We start from the raw sequence: 25,839 nt of genomic DNA, 5'->3' as shown, positions 1-25,839 counted from the left end.
GTTGCCAGGTCTGAAGCATAAACAGCAGAAACAGAAAGAACAGGGAAAAAAATGAAACAGACTAAAGGTGTAAAGCACGCTGAAGTTCCCAACAAATGACAATGAGCACCTTGAGAAGCAGAACAACCAAAGAACAACAAAATGAACGGATTGAACAATCAAGAATTGCAACACTATCTTATAACAACAGACTGTGAACTCAAGCCAGTCCTGAAAATATCACCCTATGAAAAGTGCGGACGAGGAGAAGTAAATAGTACAACCTAACAAATGCAGCATTCCACTACAACCCGGTGAAAGAATATAACACACACAAAATAATTAAATACCTAACAAACAAAATATATTGTGGTACAATGACTAATTCCTATTCCGTGAATAAATTAGTGGCATTACCCATCCTCGAGATAATACCATCACACTTCACTTCACTTCACTACATGGCGGGACAAATGAAGACTCGAGACTGACAGAAACATGATTGTTTATTTAAGAATAGTTTCTTTTGTTACATATGACGTACACACTAGAAGATGTTTCAATCTGTTTTTCACAGTTACTTTTATTATTAATTCGTCAGAAACACTGAGAGATACATACTTCTAAATGTAACAACAGATAGCACAACTAAATCTTTTCATACAGCATATTTTAAGAGTCAAAACATTTCTTGTGGAAAATGTAGAGTGTTGAAATGATAAAATTCTGTATTTTACAGTTGACTTTAGGCACATCCATTACAGATATACGAGGGTTGACTGAAAAGTAATGCCTCAACCTTCGTAACTCTTCAATAGTTGGCAGAATTGGTAAGTGGCAGGTACTGGCTTGTCCCGTAGCCTCTTCTCTACAGCTCCAGCCTTGAACGATCGTGTTGTTACTATGTAACGTTTGGAACCCTGTGCAGACTGTCGGTCAATGCGATTTAAGCAATGCGCAGTCATTGAATTCTTGACAGCAGAAGGTGTCACCCCAAAGGAGATTCATCAGAGAATGAAAGCAGTTTATAGTGACTGTGTTGATGTGAGTACTGTGCGTCATTGGGCCAGTAAGTTTAAAGATGTGGGGAAATTTCAAGTCTGTGCACTTTCGTTTCGGGAGTCAGCATCCAGGGCACCCACTGCGCACAGGTCTTCCGATAGCCAAGCGAAGCAATAATGTGACCCAAACTTTTTGTGAAATGCTGATTGTGCTTGCAATTTCTCTCTGAGTGATACGACAATCATCCTGAATCAATCTGTCATCATTTTGCTTGTGAAACTCTGCAGTTGCTGTCACAGGACATCCAACACTGTTTGTCACGCAGGTCACATGTTCCCGCCTCAACATCTTTAAGCTTACTTGCCCAACGACGCACAGCACTCATATCAACACAATCACCATAAACTGCTTTCATTCTCTGATGAATCTCCTTTGGGGTGACACCACCTGCTGTCAAGAATTCAATGACTGCACATTGCTTCAATCGCATTGACCAACTGTCTGTGCAGGGTTCCATACTTTACTTGTAACAACACAACCATTCAATGCTAAGGCTTCCCACCAACTGGAGGTGTAGAGAAGAGGCTACAGAATAAGCAAGTAGCTGCCACATACCAATGCTGCCAACTGTTGAATAGTTAACGAAGGTGGAGGCATTACTTTTCAGTCAACCCTTGTATTACTTTAATTTGTAATTTAAAAAGGAATTAAAGCACAATCTAGGAAGCAACTGTTATTACTAAACTTTTGCTCTGAAATTGGTGTATATTTGTGAAAGTCAGAACTGGAAACCTAGAACCTCATACTATGAATGCCACAGGTGAACAAGTATTCTTTTGTCGCATTCCGTTGAAACCCAGTGATTCAAACATGTGCTTCGATTTAAAGCGATTGCAGTTACCCAAGTGGCTTGCAGTTGCTGTTAAGTATCAACAAGGCACAGGGCCAGTCACTTTCTGTAGTAGATATAAACATCCTGGGCAACTCTGGGCACTGCAGCTAGTAAATTACAATGTTACGTCTCATGCAGTACATTTATGGCATGAATATGGGAAAGTAGGTGGTGATACACATTTTTCCTTCCATAATTTTGCATACATTATCAGCAAAAAACAATTTTGTAAAGGTTTGAAATTGTGTGTTAAGTTTGTTGAAGCTTGCTAAGTACTTTCATTCTCAAATACTGGATGAGTAAATTCTGGGAACTCCATTGTCGTGGGCTATGTTCCTTTTTCACCCCCACACCTTTGACAGATACTTGGTTGTTGCCTGACAGTTTTGTTACACATACCGAGTTTGGTTGAAATTGGTCCATCGATTTAAGAGGAGTTGGGGAAACACACACACACACACACACACACACACACACACACACACACACACTCTTTGTTAAGGAAAACTAAAATTTAATTGTGATGGGAGAGCAGAATTCAATAGTAGAAACAAGGAATGGAGAAACAGACAGCAAAGACTGGGGGAAGGTAATGAAAGTAAAATTTTACACAGAGCACTATTTAACCATTTTGTACACTTAGTCTGAGAATGATGAATGAAGGCTGTATACATTAGATACCAGGAAATGCTGGAGGATTCTGACACAATATAATGTTAATACAGAGAGATGAAAACAAGTTTTTAAACTGCAAACCCTTTCAAGGAGCAGACGTGGTCTTTGAGCATGATTTATTAGTTAATAAATGCAAATTAAAGTGGAAGAAATTCCAGAAATGTAGAAAGTTAAAGGAGATGGGACCCGGATAGGTTGAAAGAACCAGAGGTTACAAAGAGTTTCAAAGGGAGCATTAGGTAACCACTGACTCAAATAGGCATCAGAAATACAATAAGATGAATGGATTGTTGTGAGACATGAAACAGTGCAAACAGTAGAAGAATACCTAGCAAAAAGACATAGCTGAGTATGAATCCTTGCACAAATTACATTAAATTTAAGTGATGAAAGAAGAAGATACAGAAATGTGGCAAGTGAAACAAACAAAAGAAATACAGATGTCTAAATATGAGATTTGTGTAGAGGCAAAGCAGTAGTGGCTAGAAGAAAAATGCAAAGCTGTAGAAGCACCCATGAATATAAGAAAGACACTGCATATAGCAGTTGTGTGAACAAGAGCTCATATGGCAAGCAAATAAAGAAAGGTTAAAAGGTGGAAGGAATGTATATATAAAATTACTATATGAAGGAAAAAAACTTAAAAGACAATATTATGGAAACTGAAATACATAACAGAGGTGTGGGAGGCACAATATAGTGAGAAAAATTTGTAGCATTTGTAGGTTAGATAAATGTTTTTGACAATGTTGATTGGAATATACTCTTTGGAATTCTGACATTATCAGGGATGAAATCCTGGGATTAAAAGGTCATATACAAATTATACAGAATCCAGACTGCTGTTCTGAGACTTAAAGGGCATGAAATAGAAAGCAGGGATTAAGAAATCAGACAGGGTTGTACCCATATTCCTCGTGTTATTCAAATCGACAGAGAGAGAAAACATTAAAAGAATCCAGTGGGAAATTTGGAAAATAAAATAAAAGTTCAGGGCAAGGAAATAAAAACTTCCTGGTGTCTTCATGACACATTAATTCTGTCAGAGACAATAAAAGATTTGGATGACTGTTTAAAAGGGGTAGATAGTGTTTTAAGATGATCAACAACAACATTGCAAAATTGATAATAGAGTGAATCAATTTAAATCAGGCAATGATGAGGGAATTTGAGTAGAAAATATGACCTTAAAGCCATAGATGAACTTTGCTATTTGGGTAGCAAAATTAACAGACGATGGATGCCACCAGTCAATAGAATATAAAATGAAGACTTTAAGAGGCAGGGAAAGTATTTCTGAAAAAGAGAAATTCGTTAACAACAGGTGTGGGGCATGATCATTGGCTTTTGGGCCCAGGATGGAAGCATTGCCAAACTGTTCATGGGCTGCCACAGTTAAAAGTATACTGCGTATGGCATAATGGTGCTCTCTGAAACCAGTGCCGAGGCACCTGTGGTGCACCACTGGTGATAAATGACAGGGGTGAACAACCCAAGTGGAGAGGTGTATGGGTGAGCAGACATGCAACTTTTGAGTAACTGACCACCCAGATGAACCAAGGGTTTACCAACAGTCTCCTTAATGACAGTTCAGTGAACATTTCTGCGTATGGGCCTCCGCAGCAGGAGCATGGTTTATGCACACATGCTGACTGCTGTTCATCGGCAACGAAGGCTGGAGTTTGCACATCAATACCGCAACAGGACATCCACTGAGTGACAACATAAGGCCTTTTCAGATGAATCACATTTTATGCTCCATCAGACAGATGATGATGGTTGTGTACGGCATGAAACATCTGAAAGCAAACACCTTACAACAATCTCTGAGATGGGTCCAGGCTGGAAGAGAGAGCCTTGTGGTCTGGATTATGCTTTTGTGGCATTCCCTGAGTGATCTCGTCGTTCTGGAAGCACAATGGATCAATACAAGTATGTATCTATCCTTGGGGTCCACGTCCAACTTCACGTGCAATTTCTTACTCGTAGGTGTCATGGCATGTATTAGCAGGGCAACGCAATGTCACACACACAGCTCACATTGTATGCTTGTGGATCGAAGAGCACCAGGACAAGTTTACGATACTCCTCTTGTCTCCAAACTATCTGGATTGAAACCCAAAAGGTGGTTACTCAGCCCTTCGAAAGAGGGACACAATAATGTGACTGAACAGTGTATTTAATCCTTAATGAAATTTGTCATAAATAATACATCTTTATCTCAAGCAAACAGCTCAGTTCCTAGAACAATACCAAAATAAGAATAATCCACATACAGTCACATACTTTGGTTTAGAAAGAAGCCCATTACTCAGAAACACACAAACTTACCAACAGCCGCAAAAAATTTAGCTACTAATAAGTTTAGTTTAAGAGGAGTGTAAAGAATTTATTTGTAGGCAACTCTTGCCCCATGAATGTTTTTTTTGTGCAATCAACTGATGTATGTACAATTTGTAACATCAAACAAGAGGGGTAATGTGATCAATATATCTAAATGTTGTAACTGACTTTTGTTTGATGATTGTGTGCCTATAATAGCATAAGAATCTCGTAAGCACTGCAGTGTACTAGAAATTTATGTATTTTGTAACAAGTTTGTTCTCTTTATAACATCCTTGTGGACAATTTCACGTAAGATCTGTGGAAGGAACACTACTATCTTTCTTTTTTATCAACAAGTGATCTTATTTCATGACATTCTCTTACAGCCTTCAGGTTCTCCTTCTTGTGGACCTGAGGAAGTAATACACTGCTTTACTCTTCTTCGATTATACACTCTAAGAGTATGAACAGTAAATCTTTTTGTGTTGCACAAAGCTTCTCTTGTATCTGCCAAAACAGCTTTTTTTTTTTAAGAGCAAAGCACGCCAAACTACCCATATACCAGAATGTTTAGTACATAATGAATAAGAGAGAGCACTTGGATGTATAACTACAAGAAAATAACCACATTTCTTCATAGCGTATGAACTGGGATGTAAGGTAGATGAACATATAGACAAATGCTAAATAATTACAAACTCATAAACTTGTTGTGTAGGAAGACGCATAAAGGTGGTTACGTAGGCATTTACAGCAAAAATGATACAGCAGGTGAAAAAGTCATATGGACTGACAACCTGGGTAATAAAATGGTACTAGAAGTTGCAGCAATAAATTTAAAGCCAGGGAACAACAGCCTGATTTTAGCAGCTCTCTTTACGTCACCTGGAAGCAGCACTAATAAATTTTTAATTGGCTGGAGGACTTGCTGGAGAAGAATCAGTGTATATCAAACATGTTGTGTGTTTTAGAAATCAACACTGACCACCAAACACAGAAAGTTAATTTCCGAAGCCTTGAAATTGAGAGTGCGTTGTGCTTTTGTAAGCTAATGACGGCTCAAGTAACTTGATCTCGCCAGCCAATGACAGCAGATATTCAGAGCATAGGACACGTAATGTAGTCAGGTAGCAGCAACAGCATTGTTTAGTAGTGCAAACAAATGAATAGAGAAGTTAAGAGTTTGAATTGATATACATAGTGTAGCTGCAAGAAAAGCTAAGCTTTCACATATACCGTATTTTTTCGAATCTAAGCCGCACTCAAATGTAAGCCGCACCTGAAAAATGAGACTCGAAATCAAGGAAAAAAAAATTTTCCCGAATCTAAGCTGCACCTGAAATTTGAGACTCTAAATTCAAGGGGAGAGAAAAATTTTAGACCACACCTCCAAATCGAAACAAAGTTGGTCCATTGTAAAATGAGGCACAATTTAGGTCGAAAGAATGACGATACAGCTACTGTAGTTTGGTTTGAGTCGTAAGCTTACCAGTTAAGCTTTACCAGGTAGCCATTTCTATGTGTCAGGCACTCCATCTGTATTTATACGGGTACCCTTCCTTTTTCACGTGCTTTATCTGGTTTGAATTGATTGCTTATTTTTCTTTGATGTGATAAGTGCCGTTCTCTTTGTTATAGGTGTTGACGTCACTCTAAGATGAAGATGCATTACTGTACTGTGTCATTCATTGTTTGTCGCATTCTGATAATGAGTGTTTACGGCCTGTCGCTGCTCGTGGCATGGCTTGCTTTTGTGCGTGCTACCGCCGCCTTTTTTTTTTTTTTTAATTGTCTCATTAGCGAGACAATGGCAAGAGACTGCTATTTTTTGTTACTTACACTTCTGCTTTCTTTGATAATGATCAACAAGAACCAAATAATAGACTACGTATGATAGAAGATGTTCTGAACGAGAGTTTAGCGAAAATTTTTCTCCGTTTGAAAATCTTTGCAGACGCCTCTTTAGTACATTACATTCTTCACAGAAATTAGAGTCATCTTAGATTTAAAAATCTAGTCAACTGCCGTGCTTCATTTCTGACTGTATCACTATTACGCATAAGAATAATACGAATATAAACATGACATGATATGTATATTCTTCCGCGTTTTATGTTGTTTCGTTGTTTATTAGGCAGACAGAATTTAAATGAGATAGCAGCAAACACGAAAGAACATATGGCAAAATGTTTATATTCGTATTATTCTTATGGTGAAGAGAATACTGCTCATGATTCACAATTCATAAAAGTTCCTATTAGCAACCATCTCTTCTCACAGGAAGGAAAAAATTCAGAATGTAGAGTTGGCCATACTGACAAACATCCCAAACAGTCTTGCCAGTTGGATTTTCGTAGTACATTGAAACGCTGCAACATTCGAAGATGAACAATATGGAATTTGTATTTACTTCGATGGATAATGTATGAAAATGCAGTGGTCGAAACTTGGGGCGGAGGAAAAAAAGCTCGTCTTCCACCTTTTTTTTTATTTATTTACTGCCGCAGAGGTTTTGGCGCCAGTATTTATCTTTGTGCCTGCAAAGCATGCCTGTGTAGCGCTACATATATTCGACGGCAGAAGTTAATTGTGGCGGCACCTACCAACATTTTTCAGAACTTCCGCTTACTTTGCACTCTATTCTAAGCCGCAGGCGGTTTTTTGGATTACAAAAACCGGAAAAAAAGTGCGTCTTAGATTCGAGTAAATACGGTAATACTGGTCTAGAACATTAATAGCTACAAGAAAAGCTATAATGTTGGTCTTTTATTGTGTGTGTTACACTTCAAGATACATTACACAAATGTATCCAAAAATTTTAAATAATGGGATAAATGTCTGGTCTTCTGGGCTCGAAATTCTTTTGCATGGCTGGTTTTCAAAGAGTTAGGTTTTAAATGAGAGTCAAACACACTGTGGTTTAAGAAAGCTATCGCACATTCTCATATGTAACATAATACATATTGCATAGAAGTAAATTTACTTTGAAAGTAACTCTTTTCAAACCGCCACAGACAATATTTTCCTGCGGCCTGCTAGAAATACAGGGTGAAAATTATTGAACTGTATGAAAAAACTATATTGGTTACAAACTATGGTGTGCACACACTTTATTCAAAATGTAAATGTCACTACAGATATTCGAATTTAGGTTATGACATGTTAGATATGCCTCGCATCATTGGCAATGACGTGGCGCGCAAGACTAGTGAAATTCTGCGTGACCCGCTGAAGTGTCTGAACATCGATGCTGTCGATGACCTCCTGAATGGCAGCTTTCAGTTCAGCAATGGTTTTAGGGTTATTGCTATACACCTTGTCTTTAATATAGCCCCACAAAAAGGAGTCACACGTGTTCAGATCTGGAGAATATGGCAGCCAATTGAGGTCCTTCCAGTGGCCTCTGGCTACCCCTGAGCCAGAATGCGGTCCCCAAAGTGCTCCTGCAGGACAACAAACAATCTTCTGCTTCGATAGGGTCTGTTGCGCATGAACCACATCTTGTCAAAATCAGGGTCACTTTGGATAATGGGGATGAAATCATCTTCCAAAATCTTCATGTACCATTCAGTAGTCACTGTGCCATCAAGGGATATTGCACAGATTATTCCGTGACTGGACATTCCACAGCACACAGTCACCCGTTGAGGGTGAAGACAGACTTTTAGATCACGAAATGGGGTGCTCAGTCCCCCAGATGTGCCAATCTGGCTTACTGATGAACCCATCCAAATGAAAGTGCACTTCGTTGCTGAACCAAACCATATAGCCCACACTAATTTCAATCATGCCCTGTGGACAACTGTGAAGTTTGAACATCTTAACACAAACCATTCATAAGTCATGATGATTTTATTTCACACAGTTTAACAACTGTCACTCTGTAGGTTCATATCATTTCAACAGTTGCTAGAGAGCGCCAGAAAACAGGCGCTCTGTATGTGCGCAGCCACCATGAAGTAGGAAGCTCGTATGTTTGTATGTACAGGGTGTTTCAAAAATGACCGGTATATTTGAAACGGCAATAAAAACTAAACGAGCAGCGATAGAAATACACCGTTTGTTGCAATATGCTTGGGACAACAGTACATTTTCAGGCAGACAAACTTTCGAAATTACAGTAGTTACAATTTTCAACAACAGATGGCGCTGCGGTCTGGGAAACTCTATAGTACGATATTTTCCACATACCCACCATGCGTATCAATAATATGGCGTAGTCTCTGAATGAAATTACCCGAAACCTTTGAAAACGTGTCTGGCAGAATGGCTTCACATGCAGATGAGATGTACTGCTTCAGCTGTTCAATTGTTTCTGGATTCTGGTGGTACACCTGGTCTTTCAAGTGTCCCCACAGAAAGAAGTCACAGGGGTTCATGTCTGGCGAATAGGGAGGCCAATCCACACCGCCTCCTGTATGTTTCGGATAGCCCAAAGCAATCACACGATCATCGAAATATTCATTCAGGAAATTAAAGACGTCAGCCGTGCGATGTGGCCGGGCACCATCTTGCATAAACCACGAGGTGTTCGCAGTGTCGTCTAAGGCAGTTTGTACCGCCACAAATTCACGAAGAATGTCCAGATAGCGTGATGCAGTAATCGTTTCGGATCTGAAAAATGGGCCAATGATTCCTTTGGAAGAAATGGCGGCCCAGACCAGTACTTTTTGAGGATGCAGGGACGATGGGACTGCAACATGGGGCTTTTCGGTTCCCCATATGCGCCAGTTCTGTTTATTGACGAAGCCGTCCAGGTAAAAATAAGCTTCGTCAGTAAACGAAATGCTGCCCACATCCATATCGCCGTCATCAATCCTGTGCACTATATCCTTAGCGAATGTCTCTCGTGCAGCAATGGTAGCGGCGCTGAGGGGTTGCCGCGTTTGAATTTAGTATGGATAGAGGTGTAAACTCTGGCGCATGAGACGATACGTGGACGTTGGCGTCATTTGGACCGCAGCTGCAACACGGCGAACGGAAACCCGAGGCCACTGTTGGATCACCTGCTGCACTAGCTGCGCGTTGCACTCTGTGGTTGCCGTACGCGGTCCCCCTACCTTTCCAGCACGTTCATCCGTCACGTTCCCAGTCCGTTGAAATTTTTCAAACAGATCCTTTATTGTATCGCTTTTCGGTCCTTTGGTTACATTAAACCTCCGTTGAAAACTTCGTCTTGTTGCAACAACACTGTGTTCTAGGCAGTGGAATTCCAACACCAGAAAAATCCTCTGTTCTAAGGAATAAACCATGTTGTCTACAGCACACTTGCACGTTGTGAACAGCACACGCTTACAGCAGAAAGACGACGTACAGAATGGCGCACCCACAGACTGCGTTGTCTTCTATATCTTTCACATCACTTGCAGCGCCATCTGTTGTTGAAAATTGTAACTACTGTAATTTCGAAAGTTTGTCCGCCTGAAAATGTACTGTTGTCCCAAGCATATTGCAACAAGCGGTGTATTTCTATCGCTGCTTGTTTAGTTTTTATTGCCGTTTCAAATATACCGGTCATTTTTGAAACACCCTGTATAAAGCATTAAGAGATCTTACATCATGTCATAAAGGAAAAAGGTCATCAGAGGATACTCCAACAGCACCGGAATTTCGTAAACCATACTAGAATGCATAATATGGCTTAAGGTGCACATTCGTGTGTCTATATTCATGAAGACATATTAAGCTTTTCAATGTGGTTTTCGGGATGTAAATTTTCTAGGAGTACCAGTACTGTATTATCTTGTGTTTGGTTCTTTATTATGGCATAATACCATACGTGCTCTTAAAATTCAGCGAACAGTTGAAACTAACCAGTAGTAAGGAATGAAACACTTCATTTCAAATAACCTGACTACCTCGAAGAGATTAATAAAAGCCAAATTTCTTTATCAGACTGACAGAAGTGACTTCATTGTTCTGCAAGGCGATTAACCCAGCGTGAGTGAGGTCAAGCATGTCATACCCAAAGTGCTTTGAAGTGCTGATTATTGAATGTCATTGTTGCCACACAAACATTTTGTACACCCATATGATAGCAAAGTACTGTAAAAATTTCAACATTGATGTTTGACTGTGAACAAAGATATGAATTCTTGAAAATGATGAAATAATTGACATTACACTACAGTTGATCTTACGGTTGTTGCCTATGGAACTGGCTTATTGGTTCATTGTAATAAAATTTAGTTGGAACTTATATTTAGCTGACACTATCACCCTGTATGCAATTAGTATTATTTATTATAATAATAAAATACCGAACAATAAGAGTTTTTGTTTCAGTTCTATGTTAAAAAATTTGCCCATTTACATTTAGGTTTATTCTCAAATTATCAAAATGATAAAAGTAAAATAATAAACTTGTGAAATTTGTCTGTTGTTGAGAAGGCTGCAGTTTTGTGCACGAGTTTAGTCCTCAAGAAAAGTGTTTACAAGTCTACGCAGTAGTCAGTGGCAAGTGCCTACATAAACTGTGTACACCCACTACATTTGCTGAGTGTGGTGGTGTTGTCAGTCTGTCCAGAAACCTCTGTTAGGGTGGATGCATGCACTTAGTTGAGAGTGTAGAATATTTTAAATGCTTCTCTCGAGTGTAATTTTTAATTAATTAACATAATTTTAAAACTTAATATTAAATAAAATTGAATGACTAACTGGAATGCAATAAAATGGCCGAACAGAGCTCTATTGTACAACAGTAAGTGAGTGTGCCACGAAACAGTTTATGGGTTCAGTTTCAAAAAACTTAAAAAATGTTAATTACTTTCATGAAGAGAGATAAAATTTGTTTATATTACGAGTTGGTTCTTTTGTATTAAAATTTTTGTGGGTATCATGAGAAAAAAATATATTCTGAAACACAATCACATTTTTTGTAAAAGAGCAGTTATTAAAGCTTTGAGGGAAATAAAACTTTAACATCTGTTCTTGTGCAGTGCAAGTAAAACAGTTTCCCAAGAGAAAGTTAATGTGATTCCTGGAAATTCTCTGTGCTCAAATTTTGACTTAAAAGTACTTATCGTGAATCCAGGATCAGAATCGTATAACCTTGTCAATGACATTTATATTCCTAATTACGAAGCTACTAGCAATTTGGATTTTGATTGTTACTAGATTTAATGGTCTGTGACACTAACAACTGTGACTTCATGATGAGTTTGTATGATAAATGCCATGGTAAAGAAGCCGCTTTTAAATTCTATAACAACTCTGAGGAGTTACCATCGAACAGTGGATCACAACTGACAGGGCTGAAATGATAACAGTGGTTAAATCTCAGGAAGATTAATTTGAATCTTTAAATGATAACTTAGAAAATCTCAACACTCACCACTTATGTTTCTAAACTCGAAAGCAAGTTTTTGAAGGACAAAAAGGCACAACTTTATGAAACTGAATGCATAGTCTTAGCCGATTTTGCAGAAAACTTTACATTTGAGGTTCAAGATGAAATAGAAGGGTACCACTGGGTCAATGGCCAGGCCAACAGCGCATCCATTTGTTCAGCACTTCAAAAATGAGAGACAAAATTTGCAATTCATCAATTTGCATTCTAAGTGACTACTTTGAGCACAACACTTCAGCTGTCCATGTATTTCAAAAGTATGTAACAAATTACATTAAAAAAATTTGCCCAAGGTTGAGGAGGTCATATACTTCTCACATGGAAGTGGTGGTCAATACAACAACAAAAAGAATTTTTCAAATCTTTGCAAACAAAAGCAGATTCCAGGTTGCAGACCAAATGGTACTTTTTTGTCTCTTGCCATGATAAAAATGCATGAAATGGAGGAGGTGGTACAACAAAATCCGAAGTGAGTAAAGCCAGCTTACAAAGAAAGAACGCAGACCAAATTCTTACAACAGAGGACATATATGTGTTTTCCAAAGATAATACTAAAGGCATCACGTATTTTCCCATCAAGAAAGAAGAGGTAGTTCTTCATATCAGAACAACACTTCCAACCAGATTTGAAATCTGTATATCAATAAAAGAAACAAAGCAATTCTACAAATTCCTTGGCATTGCTGAAAACTTAAGTTCAATGCAAAGAAACATCAGAAACCGAAATTTACGAGGATCACAGTGTCAGCAAAATTAATCTCAGTCTTTAACACTGAATGACACAGTGGCATGTGTGTATGATAGACAATGGTGGTTTGCACAGATTGAAAGAATATATTTGGAAAACGATGTTTTTGTTCATTTTTACCACCCTGCCAACCCATGATCATCATTCAAAAATGTACTAGGAACGAAGTTTGGTACCAATGAAAAACATTAAGAAAGCTTGAATTTACCACAGCAACTGGGAGGCCTTATTCTATATCACTAAAGCTCTCTGAAGAAATAAGTGTTCTTAACAGTCACTACTAGGATTAGGAAACACCGCATCTCGGAAGTATGGTAATTGAAAAATAGACATAGAAAATGTGCAAAATCAAATTTTTATAGTCAGTCCCATCAGAGATAATAGGCCCCAAACTTCACAAACAAAGATTTTCAAATTTCAAAAATTTATAAAAAAAATTGAGGAAACATTCGTCAATTTTCATGCTCTGTATAAGTCTAGTAGTTTACTATATCTAACCAGAGGGGAAAAAAAATACACTCTGATTGATCACTCCTTATTTTTGGGTCTAAAAAAGGGCATTTTCCAAGTTTTCAATACCATAACTTTCGGAGGTCATTTTGACGGGTTATTTTTTAATTCAGAGTATTTTGAGTAATAAACACTGTTGTAGAGGAGACTTTACTAAAAACAATCATGTCAACTGCAATGCTGTGACTTAGCTCGGTACAGAGATATTAAAATTAACACTAATGTCTCAAAATTGAAAAACTGTTGTGCACTTGCAAGTAAAAATGGTATAAGGTAAAATTTAAAAAAGTTCTGAACTTCACAGTTATAGAGCAATCACACATAAGAAAAGCAAAATATTTAAAAATGGTCAAGAAGCCAACTTAATTTTTAATCTATCACTTCACTTGGATTGACATTTGATGATAACACGGTGACTGGCTAGAACTGTCTTGATATCCAAGAGATGTCACTTTTTCCACAACTTCAAGAGGACTACTGATTTCACACCCCAACAGGATGGAGCCTCACCACACTAACAAGAAAGTACACTAATTTTTCAATAATACACTGCCACATTGAGAAATCATTGTGAAAACTGCTTCAATTTGGTAATGTCTTAAGTGCCAGTTTGCACTGAGTTTTGGAGTCCACATTAAGCTGTAGGTGGGGAACTGTAACTGGGTAGGCAAGTAAGATCAATAGCCATGTGAAGGTAAAGGCAGATCATCTCCAATAGGAACATGCTTAAGGCCCGTCCACACGCAACGATTTGTCTGCGCAAATGTCTGTGCACATCACATCTGCGCAGACAGATCGTTGCGTGTGGACAGAAGATTTGCACCAACCTGAGGTGTGTGCAAACCTGGAAGTTGGAGTTGGAGGTTTGAGCGAAACCTCTCAAATCTGTGGGTTCAAACCACATCTGCGCAGACAAGTTGGAGCGTGTGGACAGGAGATCGCCGCAAATCTGGCACGAAACAGCTGTTTGCTCAGTCTAGTGTTTGTATTTGTGCGCATAGGGCATTAAAATGGCTGATACTCATCAGTGTTCTCGAGAATTTGTAAGTGAATTCATTGAAATATATAGAAACCACCCATGTTTGTGAAAGATTAAAAGTAAAGAATATAGTGTCCGAGACAAAAAGACAGCAGCATACAATTCTCTAATTGAAAAATTGCGGGCAGTTGACGCCTCGGCAAACAGAGAAACGGTATTATTAAAAAAAAAAAAAAAAAAAAAAAAAAAAAAAATATTCATTGCAAACTGGCGAAATTATTTGCGGATGGATGTCGAAACTTATAATTATCTCTTAAAGCTTGTAACCCCTCATATTATGAGACAAAATACTTGTATGAGAAGGGCAATTTCTTCTAATGAACGGCTGGCGCTAACATTAAGATTCCTAGCAACAGGAAGGAGCTACAAGGATTTGGAATTTTCAGCTGCAATATCGAAACAAGCGTTGAGTAAAATAATACCCAACACATGTGAAGCTATTTACGCTGTCCTGAAGGATGAGTTCATGAAGGCAAGCTAAGTAAATTAAGTCTGTCAGCGAACTGTTTACCGAAATAGTTATCCAAAGTTCAGAAATCTAGAAGATCTGGTGTAAGAGTAGATCAAGTATACCAGCCAACGTTATGGTATTTTGATCTGCTTGGCTTTCTTAGTGATCAAGAAACGCCAAGACCAAGCAGGAGTACAATGAAGATGAAATTGGAGAGTCAATGTGCCAGGAAATGGAACACAAGGTAATGTAAAACAAAACAGGTTCACCCTGCAACTCTCGCAGTAAATGTACGTGAGAAAACTGCTTTCGCTTTAGCAACCACTGTCTACACCATTTTGACCGCCTTCTCTGTTTCCCGCGGTTGGTCTGAATGTTTTTTGCAACACAAGTTGCGGACACAGACCACAACAGAACTTCCTCCATTTCTATATTTCAAAATAACTGAAATAAATTTTTGACGTTTACGGGGAGCATAGTTGCTTGCCACGAATTTTTCTTTTCTACACCGACAGATGGCGGGCGAGTAGTAGATTTGGGTTTGTGTCGTGTGAACACACCACATTTGCAGCAATCTTTTGCATGTACAGACATCTGCGCCAATGTCTGCACAGACAGATCGTTGCGTGTGGACCGGGCTTTAGTAAATCGTTTTATACAAACCAACCCTCAGGTTGGCGACAGCTGAATGTCATTGTCTCCATGCAGGATAGGGTGCACAGGAACCCACATCATCAGTCTACATTCTTGGCTTTCGAGATGGCAAGGCATGATCCCATGTGACTTTTTCATATGGAGATACATGAAGGAACATTCTCACTTCCCCTTCAACTTGTGATGTTAATAAGCTCAAAAACAGAATACAAACAGCTGTGACTTCTGTTGAAGAAATCTTACATAAAGATTAGCAGCTGTCTACAAACTGACATTCTGGTTGATAGTGAGCACACAGTATTTGTCATAACACAGCAAAGAACAATTTAAAACAAGTTTGTTCTTTATTACCAGACTGTACTTAATAAGGAAACACATTATTCAATGCAGAAACTTTAACGTGATTTTCTTCTTAGACAGTTTGTGTCTTAAAGTCGCAATCATGAAGACCTTTATTACGAAATTTTGGACTACGTATATAATACCTTGGGTCCAGTCAGATAAACAACAAAAAATAAGTAAATCGAGAGCTAAACTAATTAAGAAGCTCTGTTTGGTATCACACTTGAGAGCATCTGTTGTATGTTTGGTTGAAGACAATGGAGTTAACTCATCTAATATTTTCACTATCTGATGTCTCATGGCATTATCTTGGGGCAACATAGCTAAACTAAAGAAAGTATTCATTCAATGAGAGTGTACAATACGGATACTGTATAATGTAGACATCCTCAAATCTTGCAAAGACCTTTTCATTTATCTGTTTTTACATGCTCTTCCTTGAACATTTCCTCTTCAACTGACTAAGGTTTGGAGTGAGTTTAAGCACTCAAGTGTTAAATTCTTCAACATGTAACCAGGCCTGTATTCTTACAGAGCATATTTAACTGTCATTCTGTATAAATTACAGGCAGCCATATAAATAATAAGCAGGCAGTTGATAAACAGCAGCTATGTAGTTTAATTGAAAGCACCACCTTACTTTGAAAGCAACAATGTCAACTAGTCCAAGTAAGCAAAACTAGTTTACAGGAAGTTTATAAAGTTGCTTCTTTTTTGTTTATGTATATCTTGAGTCTCAAATAACTGAATGAAAGCAAATAGTGCTGAGGGATCAAGTAATCACTGAAAAATTACTGAGTAAACACACTGTCCAAATCAATATTAATATGAACACAAAATTTTATTAATTTGTGTTCAGCAAAAACTGGTTCCTGTTAAAAATTTGTTACAATAACATAATATCCGATACTGTTAGACAGTGGCGGCTTGTAAGTACGCATTTTGGGTGTTCACGAATTTTTAGTCTTAGATCAACCTCAATGCATGAAATAGTGTCTGCTGCATAACAGTTGCGATTATGAAAAAAATTTTTACAACTGCAGCCACTGCCAGTAGTAGTAGTAGTAGTAGTAGTAGTAGTAGTAGTAATAATAATAATCTGATGAAAGAAAGACTTGTTTTTGTGAAATTTTATTGTTTTGTACATAATTTAGCAGGGTTTCGGACAAAAACGAAATAATGTAAAGTTTTCACTACTAACAAAAAGATAGAGGGGCTGGCCAGTACTTACCTCAGCTCAGTGCAGCCGATAGATACACAAAACAGAACAGAAAATTTACGTATCCTAGCTTTCGGAACTTCGTTCCTTTGTCAGCGAGGAGAGAGGGGGAAAAAAGGGGAAGAAGGGAAAGTGGATTCAGTTACTCATAATCCAAGTTATGAAGCAACAGGGGAAAGGTCAACAGGGAGGTAAACCTTTCCCCTGTTGCTTCATAATCTGGGTTGTGAGTAACTGAATCCACTTTCCCTTCTTCCCCTTTTTTCCCCTCTCTCCTCGCTGACGAAGGAACAAAGTTCCGAAAGCAAGGATACGTAAATTTTCTGTTCTGTTCTGTGTATCTACCGGCTGTACTGAGCTGAGGTAAGTACTGGCCAGACCCTCTATCTCTTTCTTAGTATTTGTTTCACATCTTTATGTGAGATTTTCCATTAATCATTAAGTTTTATCACTCACCAAATCTCAGTTTCTGAATCAGCAAACAGGCATAACCTCTTCTTACGAAATGTCCTATTCTTCCGTATAGTTTACGCAAAAGTTAATATTAATACACGTTACACTGTACTGTAGGTATATATTAAACAGAGAAAACTACACTGCAGCATGACTGACATTGCCTATTTATAAAGAAAATCCATGCGTCTGTTTTCTAATCGAGCAAATGTCTCAATCACTCTATGATTGAAGTCTTCAGTATGATTAACAAACTTTTTCTCAATTGCAAGCATTGCCAATGCCGAAAGCCTGTTCTCTGTCACTGTGTTTCGAAGAAAGGTTTTTATCCTTTTCATTGTTGAGAAACAACGTTCAGGTTCAAATGTTGTAAGAGGAGTAGTTATAATTATCCTCATTAGTTCACATAACTGCGGAAAAGTGTCTAGATCCAATTTGTTGTCTAATAGAAGCTGTAGAATTGCAACAGCACCACCTGCGCGTTGGAAGTCTTTTCTACTATAGAGTACTTCTAGCTCTATTCTCAGCTGCACCTTCGATAACCATGGGTACATTTCAACAGTAATATCAAGTTCTCTCTCAGGAAAATTTGTCGAAAACAGAGAAAATGAGCTCACATCTAACAATTTTGATGCCACAAGGTGATCAGTGAATGAAAATCTTTCATTCATATGACTTATTATGGCATCACAAACTTCCTTCGCATCTTCTACTTTGTTTTCTGATTTTCTTTTCTTCTGAATTTGCTCTTCACATGATGATGAAATTTCTTCAGTGGCAAATGAAATTTCTTCAATGGCAGTATTTCTTATTCCTGTAATTACATCTTCAAACTCCAATAAGTATTCTCTAGCAGTTATCGCTTCAACATTCTGTTGTTGTAGTTTCCTGAAGAGTATGTCTGCATGTGGCATGATCCTATGAAAAAATTCTAGCCAAAACAAGAACTCAGGATTTTTCAAATTGGAGAGGAGGCCATAACTTTCTCGTCTGGTTTTGTCATCTACACGATCAGAGAGGGTAATTTCTCCTAAACACTCTATCATACTTTCCTTGTTCTCTCTAATTGTGTTGACTGTCTGAATGTTAAACACCAATCTTGTAGCTGCTATCCGTGGTAGACTAGTTTGCACAACTCTGTCTAGCACACATGTTCCGTGTGACGACCGGGAGAAAAAAGCTGGAAAGCCCGAGAGATTAGAAAAAAATATTCTAGCAGATTTGTTTATAGATGCAGCTTTTTGTAAAACAAGATTAAGTTGATGAGCGTAGCAGTGAATGTAATAAGCCCTTGGATACATCTGCTTAATCCTTGCCTGAACACCACTGATGCCTCCACTCATAACAGCAGCACCATCATAGCATTGTGCGATCACTTTTTCTTTCTTTCCATCTGCATGCTTTTGCAATTCAGAATTTATCACCTTAAATAGTGTCTCAGCGTCCTGTGTGTCAGGGTTAAAGAAGCCCCAAAACCTCTCCACAACAGAGCCATTAAGTTCGTATCTATACACAATCACCAACTGTTGCATGGTGGACACATCTGTTGTTTCGTCTGCCATTATAGCCAAATAATGCGCATTTAAAATTTCTTGAGTTATAATTTCTCTGCATACACTTAGCATACAATCCAGAAGCTCATTTTGAACTGTTCTGGATGTACCTTTAAATACAGTTGCTGTTTCTAAGTGCTCCTTCATTGAGCCATCAATAGCACTTACTAAATTTACAAGCCCACGAAAGACTCCTGGGTTTTCTGGATCTTCCCTTTCATCATGACCACGTAAAGCTAACTCAAATGCCCCGCAAAATTTTATGCAGTCTATTAACCTGGAGAGGATATGTCTATTCCTGTCCACTTGCTCATTATGTTTCCTGACAGACTGTCTGTATACACTGTCAAGCTGAGTACTGATGTTCACTTTACCAAGAACTGAGAGTTCAATGTTTGCATTTTTGTGTACATGGGAGTTTTCATGCTTTTTTATTTTTTCAGACAAATGTACAAGATCTCTAACACCTTTATTAGTCCACGAATTGACTTCCGGGCTGAAAATCAGACATGGGAAACAATACAGTGCCTGTCTTAAGTTGCACCCACACAGCCACTTATGCTTATCATACAATTCTTTGTTAAATGTTCGCTTGTAGTCACGCTTAACTGATTTTGTCACATTCTCTATCAAGAGATCTGGTCTGGGGGGCCCTAGTTCCTTTGCAGCTAACTTATCCTGGTAATTTAGTTTTCTGTTAGCTCTTAAAATAGATTCAACAGAGTTCATCTTGACCCTGCACACAAAATCCGATTCAATGTTTCGTGCCCATAGTATCACCCACACAGCACCAAATCAACTTCAAACACACACTGTCGATTATGGAACTGATTAAATTCAGGTAGTAACGCCTTAATGTCTATCAACATGGTCACCTGACTACAGGTAAATGGAACCAACTAAACTGATCTACTCTTCTGTTAGGAATAAAAAGGGATAAATATATGATAAAATCCAAAACTTAATATGTATAAAACTCATTCAGAAACTAACGTAATAAGTTTTTTGTCAGTATAACTACAACCTATACTGACGTCCGATTTAATTTACTATACACCGAGTGAATTTGCACATCTGACAGCTAATGGAATTGCCAAGCGAATGGAAATATATGGGCGTATCTAGTGGCATTGACGTAAACTTCTAGTTGAGTTGTAACGCATAGAACAAACCGTGCACACTGTTCATCTGATTCGCATGTATTTGACCCATAAGGCAATTACGTCAGGCCAGTCACGCATGCGCAGAAGCTGCTTAACACGTGCACAACAGAAGGTGTGCTCGCGCCCCTGACGCCGAATTTCACGGTACGGATAGGCTAAAATGCGATTTTCCGATATCGGTGATTTCTGTGAATGCTACTTTTCGGTACTGCGATTTGTCACAATTCAGGATCGCAGTTAACGAATTCGCAACTTTTCTCCCTCCGCTCTCTACCAAGGCCGTGCCGTAAGTGAGTGACAGAAGCCACCGACAGAGCGCGACAGCTTCAGACAACAAAACACAACCGCAGGTATAGTTCGGAAGTGTCGTACGTGGGCGAAATCCGTGGCGTCGCCTGTTCTCTGCTACAACTAGACTTGAATTCAAGCATGCTTGAATCTTGTCGCTGCAGCACACGCGACATTGTGTCTTCCCGGCAAAACAGTAGAGCGGACGCGACGCTAGCTATGGAATACTTATCATCCGATTTTGAGAAAACTGTTCGGTGAAAAAAAAATTGATTTTTCCGCATCTTATAGCTTGACATCTTTGCCCGATAAAGGTCTGAATTTATTTTCGTTATTCGTCATAGTTACTGTGCTGCACGAAACTGTGAAAACATGGCTGCACGAAATTTTTAAGAATTTGCAAAGGTAAAATCCGTATAGCTCATTAACGGCCATACATTATTGCGTATGAAATGTAACCAATACATCTAAATTGTATTTAAAGTTGAGCCCGGAATGGTACCTCTTTTCGTTCTTGAGATATTGGCTGTTATATCCGCGGATGGGTCGCTCGCGGCGCGTCCGAATCCTTTCCTGCGCTTCGGGAATCAAGTGGTAAAAATCGTCGTTATCTCCTACACGGTTCGAGATATCGAAACGACGTTTTTTGGGAAAGACAATACGCAGAAAGGGCTATTTTTATCATATGATTAACACTCGATAAGTTTTTGTAAACGAGTGAGCTGAGCGAAAACATGGCTCCCTATAAATTACAGCACGAAGTTTTGTCCATTCTAGACCTCTGCGATCTGAAATGTTAAAATGTCCGATAAGCGATGGCGTCCCGGTTGTTAAAATTTTCTAAACCTGCAACTTTATCGACTTTAGGTCCACGTACTAAATAAATTTCCCTCTCCTTATCCTTACAAAAAACTACACATTACTGTCTTAATAACCTATTGCATCAGCCACACGGCATTGACTGTGTGAGCGTAGACCTCAGTGATTGCGTAACTGCTTATCGCTCTCTGTTTACAAACATGACAATCGCAGACGCGTGCTGCTATAAAGACTACTATAGCACGCGTCCGGAATAACATCCCAGACTCTGGGCTTAGAAAATTCTGACCGCTAGCGTTAGCCGAGAACCGCAAGATGTACATCGAGAACCGGGAGGCTCGCCGTGTAAATACAGTAAGAAATATATTCTCGCCTGTATAGGCGATTACCTGTCAGGACCTAAGGTTAATGTTTCAATAACCCAACTGACAAAAAGTTACATGAAATGGTATTTCCATCGATTCTTCCACAGCTATTACATGATATACGAATCATAAGCTTGCCCACAGACAAAATTTCATATTAAAAAAAGTCAATAGCAAATATGTTTTACCTATGTTCTTCCTTTGACTTTAATTTTGTATTAATGGAACAAGTGTGAAAATACTGACAGGGTGGTGTTGAGAATCTTAACGCAAATTACTACATCTACATTTATACTCTGCAAGCCACCCAACGGTGTGTGGAGGAGGGCACTTTATGTGCCCCTGTCATTACCTCCCTTTCCTGTTCCAGTCGCGTATGGTTTGCGGGAAGAACGACTGCCGGAAAGCCTCCATGTGCGCTCGAATCTCTCTAATTTTACATTCGTGATCTCCTTGGGAGGTATAAGTAGGGGAAAGCAATATATTCGTTACCTCATCCAGAAACACACCCTCTCGAAACCTGGACAGCAAGCTACACCGCGATGCAGAGTGCCTCTCTTGCAGAGTCTGCCACCTGAGTTTGCTAAACATCTCCGTAACGCTATCACGCTTACCAAATAACCCTGTGATGAAACGTGCCGCTCTTCTTTGGATCTCCTCTGTCAACGCGACCTGGTATGGATCCCACACTGGTGAGCAATACTCAAGTACAGGTTGAACGAGTGTTTTGTAAGCCACCTCCTTTGTTGATGGACTACATTTTCTAAGGACTCTCCCAATGAGTCAACCTGGCACCCACCTTACCAACAATTAATTTTATATGATCATTCCACTTCCAATCATTCCGTACGCATAGTCCCAGATATTTTACAGAAGTAACTGCTACCAGTGTTTGTTCTGCTGTCATATAATCATACAATAATGGATCCTTCTTTCTATGTATTCGCAATACATTACATTTGTCTATGTTAGGGTCACTTGCCACTCCTTGCACCAAGTGCCTATCCGCTGCAGATCTTCCTGCATTTCGCTGCAATTTTCTAATGCTGCAGCTTCTCTGTATACTACAGCATCATCCGCGAAAAGCCGCATGGAACTTCCAACACTATCTACTAGGTCATTTATATATATTGTGAAAGGCAATGGTCCCATAACACTCCCCTGTGGCATGCCAGAGGTTACTCTAATATCTGTAGACATCTCTCCATTGAGAACAACATGCTGTGTTCTGTTTGCTAAAAACTCTTCAATCCAGCCACACAGCTGGTCTGATATTCCGTAGGCTCTTACTTTGTTTATCAGGTGACAGTGCAGAACTGTAACGAACGCCTTCCGGAAGTCAAGGAAAATGGCATCTACCTGGGAGCCTGTATCTAATATTTTCTGGGTCTTATGAACAAATAAAGCGAGTTGGGTCTCACACGATCGCTGTTTCCAGAATCCATGTTGACTCCTACAGAGTAGATTCTGGGTTTCCAGAGATGACATGATACGTGAATAAAAAATATGTTCTAAAATTCTGCAACAGAGTGATGTCAGAGATATAGGCCTATAGTTTTGCGCATCTGCTCGACGACCCTTCTTGAAAACTGGAGCTACCTGTGCTCTTTTCCAATCATTTGGAACCTTCCATTCCTTTAGAGACACAGTACACGGCTGTTAGAAGGGGGGGCAACTTCTTTCGCATACTCTGTGTAGAATCGAATTGGTATCCCGTCAGGTCCAGTGGACTTTCCTCTGTTGAGTGATTTCGGTTGCTTTTCTATTCCTTGGACACTTATTTCGATGTCAGCCATTTTTTCTTTCGCGCGAGGATTTAGAGAAGGAACTGCAGTGCGGTCTTCCTCTGTGAAACAGCTTTGGAAAAAGGTGTTTAGTATTTCAGCTTTACGCGTGTCGTCCTCTGTTTCAATGCCATCATCATCCCAGAGTGTCTGGATATGCTGTTTCGATCCACTTCCTGATTTAACATAAGACCAGAACTTCCTAGGATTTTCTTTCAGGTCGGTACATAGAATTTTACTTTCGAATTAACTGAACGCTTCATGCGTAGGCCTCGTTAAGCTAACTTTGACATTGTTTAGCTTCTGTTTGTCTGAGAGGTTTTGGCTGCGTTTAAATTTGCAGTGAAGCAAATTACTACACAGTAACATAAGAGTAACAGGTTTAGAATACGGATTCTAACCACATTCTATGTTCACAGGCACCTGAATCACATTTTTCTGTTGCACAATGTACCGATAATTTGAAATACCATTGGCAGAAGAATTGGAGAAGTTGCCACAGCGTCCTTACAACTTCTTCGTCAGATGTAAGGTTAGTTTCTAAGTTCATAAAATAATGTAGTGATATCGTTTATGCAAAGTGTGAAATCCCCCACTCAACTTCTTTCATTACCAGATATATTAGCAGTTTTATAATGTGAATTATATTGTTAGCAATTAAAAGCAGTATAAAAGTTTAATAATTCCATGATTTTCTAGACTAATTTCCCATCTTGATTACTGGCTGCTCTATGCACCTCTCCACATCTAGAAGAGAGAATTGTGAAGATTCAAGATGACTCTTGAGGAACTCACAGCTTAAGCGAGCCATAATTTATAACAGAAGTGTGCAAAATCAGTACTGGTATAGTGGGTCACTGAAGTCATTATGTGATTTGAAAGGGATAATAATTAAATGTGAAGTACACCTTGTTTAAGTCACCCTTTACCACAGAATTTTCTGCTGTGATAATGACTTGCTAGTGTGTAATATTGATCTGTCCATCTCTCCCAACTTGAAATTGTGGTTGTGATAACAGACTGACCAGCCAAGGTCTATGTTAGGTTGGAAGACTGCGTGTTTTAAGGTTGATAATGTGCAAGAGAAAACAGTGGAAAATACTGATCTTGCAGTTAAAAGTTGGCACTAGATCAAGTATTTATGCAATATTTGAAAAATACAGACAAATGTTTAACTACATATTGTACTGTCTGAAAAAAATATCCATCTTGTGACTACAGTTGTTAAAACATTTGATAAATTTACATAATAGACACCAGATTGCATTTTTAGTAGTTTATGTTCGATATATGTGAGTAATATGCATCAATATACTCATCAGAGCCTTATCCATTACCTGTTTTCTGAAATTACCCTACAGTTTTAGCTTTTATTATGAAAAATATGTTTAAACATGTCAAGAAAATTCCAGGCTACACTATAGGTCTACTTATTAGCACAACCTTTATTTAGCTTTCACATTCACTGGTTGCACCAATTCTCAACCGAGTATAAAATTTGTCCCAGAGCAAATTAGCGTCTTTGTTAATTTCTTCGAGCACAAGTACGTAATACACCCGTATCATGAGACACAAGGGTCTTAGAATGAAATACAAATGTAGGTCAACAGATGCCATATGGCATCTAATATTAACTGCACTCTTTAGTTGCTACTTGTGACTTGTCACAGAAATCACAGTTAAGACTCGATAGCATGTTGTAAAGAAACACAGTAGTATGAACTTAAGCCATCAGATGGCACATGGTGTTGAATGTTAATTGCGCTTCTTACTATTTGTCACTGAAATCCCAGCTAGACTCCGTAGCATGACGCAAGGTTCACAGAAAGAAGAACAAAATTTGGCCAACAGACGGCACACTGCGTTTACTGTTAAACGCTACTTGCGACTCCTAGTTGTGACTGAAATTGTAGTTAGAGTCTGTAAAGTTGTTATTGTGATATTTGTAACAGATACGCGATTTTGGTTCACCCCTATTTCACCGAGTCTAGAGGGTAGTGCAGAAGATTTAAGAGCCGTATATTCCAGGTTACTGCATCTGCATTACGTTTAACAGCAGTCAATGAAAAATAACCAATAGATCCCAAAGTGCCAAATGTTTGGGTGTTTATGTGCTCTTACACAGCAGCCACTGTTGGCTACAGACAGTTTTTTCTACACAGGAATTTACTAAGATATAAAACCTTTCAAAGACATATAGCTTAATCCAAAAAAAAAAAAAAAATAGTGA

The 25,839-nt window shown here is 38.7% G+C and overlaps 1 protein-coding gene and 1 long non-coding RNA gene across 3 annotated transcripts in view; one reads left to right on the top strand and one right to left on the bottom strand.

Moving 5' to 3' along the window:
- LOC126174982 (zinc finger protein 239-like) overlaps window positions 1-25,839 on the bottom strand; it is a 95,671-nt gene that overhangs the window by 7,244 nt on the left and 62,588 nt on the right. Inside the window, exon 1 of one of the 2 annotated variants that reach the window (XR_007535502.1) lies at window positions 17,641-21,041. The exons of the other annotated variant lie outside the window; for it this stretch is intronic. The gene's annotated coding sequence lies outside the window, so the exon portion shown is untranslated. Of the gene's footprint in view, window positions 1-17,640; window positions 21,042-25,839 lie in introns of those variants that run through there. 2 annotated transcript variants of the gene reach the window in all.
- LOC126174984 (uncharacterized) lies at window positions 21,635-25,831 on the top strand. The gene is made up of 3 exons (XR_007535503.1): window positions 21,635-21,814; window positions 24,029-24,141; window positions 24,309-25,831. It is a non-coding gene; the product is annotated as an uncharacterized LOC126174984 (long non-coding RNA).

The sequence above is a fragment of the Schistocerca cancellata genome, chromosome 3 (assembly GCF_023864275.1).
Source record: "Schistocerca cancellata isolate TAMUIC-IGC-003103 chromosome 3, iqSchCanc2.1, whole genome shotgun sequence".
NCBI classification, from domain to species: domain Eukaryota; kingdom Metazoa; phylum Arthropoda; class Insecta; order Orthoptera; family Acrididae; genus Schistocerca; species Schistocerca cancellata.
The sequence above is the reverse complement of the archived record's forward strand: the minus strand, read 5'-3'. Positions and strand labels throughout refer to the sequence as shown.